At 40.8% G+C, this 8,317-nt stretch overlaps 1 non-coding gene across 1 annotated transcript; it reads right to left on the bottom strand.

Annotated features, from left to right (window-relative positions):
- Positions 1–7,783: 7,783 nt before the first annotated feature.
- TRNAS-AGA (transfer RNA serine (anticodon AGA)) lies at positions 7,784–7,865 on the bottom strand. Its single transcript has one exon. It is a non-coding gene; the product is annotated as a tRNA-Ser (tRNA).
- Positions 7,866–8,317: the final 452 nt, after the last annotated feature.

Raw genomic sequence — 8,317 nt, 5'->3', positions numbered from 1 at the left:
CTAGGTAACCACAACAATTTAACCTCGTAACTGACCTATTATCCCAAAATCGTAGACTCCTCACAAAGAGAAAGTCATGAACACTTTACCAGATAGAGGTTGGATTTTCTCATTCACAAAGGTGGTGTTAATTGAACAAGTAAGCAACGACCCACTCATACTATTATTTTTATTATTATTTTTAGTTCTTATGCAAACACCTTAATAGCAAATTATAAAACAAATGTTTCCCAAGACTGCAACTGAGTTGCAATATGCTATGGGCAAGACCGCAATGCAGTCCGACTAAGGTGAGACAACAACGTCACTCCTTGTTGGCCACCGAGCTCTTATGTGATATGGTGTTAGGTTGACCCCAGTCTGTTGCGCATATATGGTGCATCCATGACTTAATCAAAGCAGATGTTTTTTTTTCTCTTTTTCTCATATATAATATAAATTTATTGAAACCGATCATACCCTGCTAGGCCAAGGTCTAATATGAACTTTCTTAAGCCATTCACGCTTGAGTGATTCAATAAATGGATCAGTTCCTGTCGATGGTTCGACACTGGCATGACTAGACTTGGCATTCATTGCTCTTAGGGCCTATATATATATATATTTATGTATTTTTTTTATTTACTGTTATTGTTTTTGTTCCACTCTTTTTTTAAAGGTTGAAAGGGTAGAGACTAAAATGACATGACACAAAATCATTTAGATGCAACCTCAACCCACTATCCTATTGATCAACATATCTGTTGGCATTTAAGGAAAAAGCAACCCATTTCCAAAAGTACAAGAAGTTTCCACAAAAACCCTTAATATGATATTCTTCTCATTTACTTGATCACTCAATAAATTTACAAAAAAAACAACAACATTGACTCAATCCTTTCCGAGAACTGTATAAAAAAATAGGGTCCTTCGATAGGACATTAATTTTATTAACTCAAGGCCTTTTTTTCCAAAATTTGAATAGATATGAAAAAAAATCTAGTTTGCATCATGGTTGAACCCAATTCGGCCTGATATCGAGTTTTCCCAAACCGTACATGGGAAACACATTACCACACTGAAATCAAGGTTTTACTCAAACCGATTTTGGTGCTCATCAAATCTAAACCGATATCAGCCGTCATACTAGGACTGGTATACGGGTTCTAAACACGAGTTTAAATTTGAAGTATGCTCGTGCATACGAGTTCTAGTCTAAGTGTATCAGGTTATAATCCCTACCTTGAAAATAGTCGAAAAACCAAAATTCGAGACATGCGGGTCGGCCAGATCCTTTGGCTGGTCATTCTCTTGCATCTTCGCCTCATTCTTCACTGGAGGCCATCCCTCTTTTAGGGAGAAGAAGAAGAAGAAAAGAGCAAGGGGAGGGGGGGGGGGTAGAAAATTGAAGGGAGAGAATGCAAGCCAAATAGAAAGGGGGGAACGTGTTGTGGTCTTCTTTTATATGGATGTTGACTTTTCACAATGAAAAGTATAGTTCTTTATTAAAAAAATATTCTCTCGAATGTGAACTCTCTAAAAAATGTGAAAGGAGAGGATTCTAAACTAACACTTTTTTCCAAAACCATAGGATTAGTTGATTGTTTGTGAAATGTCTTATCTTAGGTTCCTATTTAAAATTTAATAAGTTTCATTTTTTTTTCTTAATTTTTTGTAAGAGAGCCCACTAGGGTGGGACATCCCACCCTAGGCAGGTCTCTTTTCTAAAAACTAAACTTAAAAAAATTATTTAAGTATATACCTAAGACTAAACTTCTAAGTTTTCAGGCGGGGGGGGAGGGTGAACCCCCCTTGCCGGAAGCCACCCGCCCTCCTACCGAGGCCGCAGGCGGAGGGGTTCGTGGGAGAAGAAAAAGGGGAAATCGGGGTGTCAGGGAGAGGAGATCTAAATTAGAAATTTATTTAGGTTTGGATCTTGAGGGAGATCTAAATTGATCAACCTGTGTAATTGGGGTTTGGATCCATTTGGTAACCCAATCCAAGTTAGTAAGGGGTTTTAAGTAAGGACTGAGGCAAAGATCCGAATGGATCCATATGGGTTTTTGAGACATCAAATCCATACTAGGTGGATCTCTGTTTTAATCGGGTTGTATTGACCAACCCGAATGTAGTTGGGTATGGGTTGATCCTTTTTGGGGGTTGGATGTTGATATGGGTGGAATTTGGATCCAATGGGATCCAAATACCCTAAACCCTTCACTCCCCTTTCTTTCAAAATTCTAAAAGGATTTCGAATCTTTTTCCCCTCCCAATTTCAAACCGCTTTCCCACCAAAATTTTTACTTCCCCCCATAATTAGAACCCCCTGCTTTTCCCATCTGCCTCTCTCTCTCTCTCTCTCTCCTGCAACTCTCGCCCTCCTCTTGGTTTTATAAAGCCATCGAAGGTCATCAGACCTCCTCCTTGCCATAGGTGGTGGTGAGGGCCACCACCACCATCACCTCCTCCTTCTCCTTCCGGTGCTACTATCAAATGTCCACCATAGTCGAGTCGCCTGTCCAATTGACTCTCCATACTGTTGCACCTCCGAGCATCCCTTCCTTGTTTGGAAGCCGCCGGGATGCACCATCAGTTGTGGCCTTCTCCCTACATGAACGTAGGGTCGACGGAGTGACCACCCCCTACTGGAACGAAGCTCGACTCAGCTTAACGCCACTGTCGGCCCCTCCAACTCAAAACACCATCTGCAGTGCCTCCCACCTCCACATGCGTCTTTGCAAGGCTGACCCACCCCACGGCACGACCCTCGTCGTTTGTTGTTGTCGATACTTTCTTCCTGGTGTCTGTGAGCAGTGACCATCACCAGAGCCACCACTTGCTCCCCTTCTTTCCGTCGCGTTGCCAGGAGGTAGCAGGCCCAAGCTTGACCTAATTGCTGCTCGAGTTGGTCGGCCTCACATGAGCCCAACCCACTCTCCTTCTCTATTCTAACCGGAATAGCTGGGGTGCTGCCACCTCTCTCCTTCGTTGTCTCTACTGGAGAGGGGGCAGACCGCCACCCACTCTCCTCTGTTCTGATTGGAACAGCAGCGGCATCGCCACCTCTCTCCTTCATTGTCTCTACCGGAGAGGGGCCATGCCACCACCCACATCCTTCTTTCCTTTCTGCTAGAGACATCCTTAAGTGTCAGTTTCCACGGAGGACCACCCCTTGACCGTGCCACTTTTCGAAGCCGACCGTTGCTCCGTCAACCCTTGCCACTTGTCTTGCTTGCTCCATCACAGCCATTTTGTGGTGGTTGCTGCCACCTTCGTCACACTCGACTCTGCTAGCTGACCCCCATCGGACCTGTTTGGTGGAGTTAGACCACACAAGCATTTCCTTACTCGCAATTTGAAACCCAAAGCACACACGCTCATACCCAAATTATCAACGAGCGCAACCCATGCCACAGTCGAAGGAAAATCCTTAAGGGTATTTTTGGATTTTTTGCTTTGTGTGTCACCTCACAAACTTTCAGGTAAGGTAAATTTATATTAACTCCAATATTTATGTGATTCTAATGTATGATTTAAATTAAGTAAAATTGATGCTCAATTGCATTGTTTTGTGAATAAAATATACATATATGTTTACATGTATGGTTTTAAAAATATAGGTATATATTCACATGTGTTAAGGTTTATCTGCTTCACATCATGAAATACATATATTTAGAATTAAATATGCATGTTATTAAATATAATTGATTTTGTATTAAATACACATGTTTTGGATTTTTTTTAGGATGAGGTTTAAATTATGAATATTATGAAATGTGTTGAATTAGTATGTGTTAAATGTATATATGCTTGTGCTTGAATTAATGGGTATTGACTAGGGGTGGCAATCTGGTTGGCCGGTCGGGTTGCTGGGTTGGCGGGTCAGCATACCTCAACACGAACCCGACCCATTTATTAAACGGGTAACCCGACACGACCCGGTTAACCTGTTTAATAAACGGATCGGGTCAATGCGACCCGTTTACACGACACGGGCACTCGTTTACTTAAGGTACATTCCCTACTAAATGGAATACGCTGACTGCTTCCATGGGGTCAAATTGACGAAATAAAGCTTGCGCCTATGAATTTTATATAGAAAGTATGGTACTGCCTGGAAGAAAGGGCTTCAGTTGTTTGCTTGGAAGGCTTTGCTTCGAAGGCCGGCCTTTGGAAGCAATCCGAGACAGTCATGGTAATCCAGATTATGGTTGTTGTCGTTGGGGCTCAATCTTAGTTGTTGGTGCTTGGATTCCATCAATTCCCATTGATGGGATGCTGCCGTAGAATCACTACCTATTGTATCCATACCATCTTCCATTTCTCCTCCCATCCAACTCAAGTACCTAGAGGGAACACACAAAAATAGCATAAGGGACTTGAGAAAAAAATGGGTTTGGTCACCAAAGGAGAAAGCGTTTGGTCTACCTTGAAGCTGTATCGCTCAGAGTAGAAGCTATCATCTTTTCCATTGGAAGTTTCAACCCAAATTGAAAGGATTTAGGAAAAAAGATGAGAAGGTGAGGCGGGAGAAGAAAGGGGGCAAGGACAAGAGGGAGCTAATGAAGGAGGGAGCGAATGAGGGTGGTGCCAAACCAAGAGGAGGAACAAGAGGGAGGAGAGAAGAGGGTGGTGGTGTGCGCCTGTACAGTGAATCATGATGGCAACGAGGTGAAGAGGACTCAGACAAGAGGTCTCCGACTCTTTGGCTCTCGGCTGCGGCTGGGTAGGAAGGACTGATGTCTTTACACTTTAGGAAATTAGGGTTAGATAATTAAATACATACGGGTTGCGGGTGGTCGGGTTCGGGTAAACGGGTTGACCCGCCCGCCTAACCCATTTATTAAACGGGCCAGCCAGGTTGGCATACCCTTAACAGAAACCCGACCCGTCTAATAAACGGGTTAGGCGGGTCGACCCGTTTACGACACGAACCCATTTAAGCCAAACCCGAACCCGGCTAAGAGGCGGGTTGGCAGGTCGGGTTGGGTCAGGTTTTGCCACCCTTACTTATATAGATCTAAGCTCCAAAAGCAAAATCTAACCTTTGAACCATGTTTAGCATGCTCTTTTACTATTTTCATGTGTTAAAGTTCACCCAAACATGATCCTCAATCCCATTTTCAAACCACCTTTATTTTCATGAATTGTGAGCCACTAATTTTTTATCATCTCAAAAATGGCATTTGTGATGTATTAAACATGATAAGATCTTTTAACACAGAAAATAAACCATGTTAAACACATCCATAATGTAAGATCTCACATTTGGTGTATACCACCATATGGTACCATGGTACACAATCACCATATTCTCTCTCTCTCTCTCTCTCTATATATATATATATATATATATATATATATATTTATGTGTGTGTGTGTGGTCATCACTCACATAATGCTGGGTTAGATGATGTGATGAAATCGTTAAGCAAGCATTTTGTTAGGCAGCTTGATGTAAGACATATTTTTACTTCTATAAATAGGAAGAGATCCAGAAGACTGATGGGGCTTATTCGTTCCTAGATCTCATGACATGCTATAAGCCATGTGAACTGTGCAGCTCATAGCATGCATATATAAGTTTGTTTCTCAATCTAGTATAATAATGTGCAGAGCTTGTAAGGAATTTTGAGTAACAATGACTTCATCTGAATGGTTCAACAATTCTTTTACCCATAAAGGCTTGCCCTATTATTTGTCTCTAATTTGAGTTTCGGTCATGTCTCCAGTGCATTAAGGACATACTTAAAAGTTTTGATAATAAGAATTGAAAGAGTTTCTCAACAAAGGCATCCATCCATTTTTTCTAAATGACAAATAATGGTAAATTCTTAAAGGCTTCTTGATAAACCTCCACAGTGTGTTCAATCAAAGCAATTTCATGCAAATACAAGATCAAATTAGCTTCATAACTATGTGCGCTGAGTACCAAATAAAGTTGAGAATAATTGTGCAGTCATTTACATTCAATAATAACAAGAATACGTGAAAATTTTATCTTACAATATTTGGGAAATTTTATAGACAGTAAATGGTGATCATCATTTTCATGCCCAAATTTGGGAAGAAATATACAATATGAAGCCTTATGGGGATGTAATATATAGCATACAGAATCGGAGAATATGTGTACTATTTTTTTTTCCATAAAGTGCTTTCTAGTTTCTACTACACTATAGTTTGCTGTATACTTAGTAATGAGCTGCTAGATATTTTTGGTATGACTCCTTGGGTCACAGTATGTGCTGACAAGCACTAATATAACAAGAAAAAGCTACATGCACACTGGGGGAAAGAAGAGGCAGCCGGATGCAACAAAAAGAACCACCTCCAACTTAAGAATCTCAAAGGAGGCCATAAGTGGCGTAGCTAGGATTTATGTGAGGGGGGGGGGGAGCAAACACGGGTGTAGCAAAAAAAAAAATTTGTGTGAGTCTGGGTTTCGGGGGCAGCGTCCCCGAATTTTTTTTTGAGATAAAATAAAAAATGGCTATAATTATTAATAAAAATCTATTTCATATGGACAAATCAAACTATTTGCTGCAGTCAGGGCTGGGCTACAAAAATGGATAAAAATCTATTTCATATGGAATCAGGGCTGGGCTAGGATTGGGCTTTAAAAAAAAAAATTAACTGTTTCGGGAGGCAGGACTGGGCTACAGCCCAGTCCTGCGCCCCCCCCCCCCCCTAGCTACGCCTTTGGCCATACCATTTGTATACAACAAGGTAAACATTGGTTCATCCATATCTTCTGCTTCTCTAAGCAAGCTTGCACGGCCTAATACATCAGCTATGCATCCATATAATGCTTTAACTCTGGAACCACCTGGTTCACAGAGGCATAGTATAGACAAGCAAAACCAACCAAAGCAGCATGATTGCAGGCCACTGAAACACCAAGACAAGCGATGCCATCAGGTTTAATTTCTACCCTTCTCATCTCAATAAAGAGTTTCAATGGCGGCGTTGGGTGACAGTATAACTACCATACACATGATCATGGCATTCCAACTGACCAAGTGCCTGTCAGGACTCTTTAGGAATGCGGTATCTACCCCACCACACTTGGAATACAGGTCAATCAACCTGTCTGTAAGAAGAACCCTCCAAACCTATGCCCCTACGTTTTGTGTATGAACAGACAGGGTGCCCCTTGCTTAAGAGTCCCCTATTGTCCATCTCTCATCAGAATTTCATCAAACAAACCATGTGCACAATCAATCTCACCAAACTCAACATACCCATCAAACATGGTAATGTGCTAAACTGAAATCTGATGGTATAACATCTCTCACCAGAATTGACGATGTGCACAATCAATCTCACCAAATTTAACATAAATATCCATCAATATGACAGTGCCCAGATATTGAGATACTTTTTACAAACGAATGGCGTGCATCAATCAAACGGTATATGGTTGTATAACTGGTAGGGGTCTGCCTAAACCCTAGCTTTCTGTCTAAAAAAACAAAACAAAAAAAAAAGTATTGTCAAAGATGTTAACAGAGAAGGTGAACATGATTTTGAAGAGAACTTACGTTAGATCAAGATACCATGTTAGTTAAATATGCTAGAGTGATACAGCGGCGAACTAAAAGCTCAAGCTTCCAGGATGACATGATGCCACTCTACAACATGACGAAGAGATAAGGAGATGTTGGAAGAAAACTTCCAGAGATTTAAAGGTGGCAGCAAAAAAACTATTTGGCTTATTTGTTAAGGCATATCTCTGTGTCAGAAAAGCATTTTCCCTGCCACAATTTAAAGGAACTTAGAAAAACTAACACAAAATAATCGTGGACGGCAGGATTCGAACCTGCGCGGGCAAAGCCCACATGATTTCTAGTCATGCCCGATAACCACTCCGGCACGTCCACTCGATGTGTCAAATAGCGCATCTTAAAAATCCTCATTCTGTGAAATAATTGGTTGAGTCTAGGTTCAAATCTCATAGGCGTCACCTCTTGCTTAAGTGGTAACTCTCTGTGGGGGTGAGCTATTGACCCTATAAGTGGCTAATTGTATTTATGCATATATGACAATAGAATCGTTGAGAAAATGTTTCAAAAAGATTTTTTGTGAGGTTATTCATGATCAAGACAGTGTGATCTGATTAGGGTGGTAAATTTTTATGAGAAAGTGCATTGTTCAAGATTAAGAAATCCACTAGGATGTTAAATTCTTATGAGAAAGTGCATTGTCCAAGACTAAGTAATCTGACTAGGACAAAAACTCTAAGTAAAATACATTTTTAAGACTAGGTGATTTAGAGTAAAATTTATTTTTTAAGAATACGATAAATCTCTAAAGAAGAATATTGAAAGTAAAT

The sequence above is a fragment of the Nuphar pumila genome, chromosome 6 (assembly GCF_984573655.1).
Source record: "Nuphar pumila chromosome 6, dmNupPumi1.hap1.1, whole genome shotgun sequence".
Lineage (NCBI taxonomy): Eukaryota > Viridiplantae > Streptophyta > Magnoliopsida > Nymphaeales > Nymphaeaceae > Nuphar > Nuphar pumila.
Note: the sequence above shows the minus strand (reverse complement) of the source record. Positions and strands in the feature narration are given on the sequence as shown.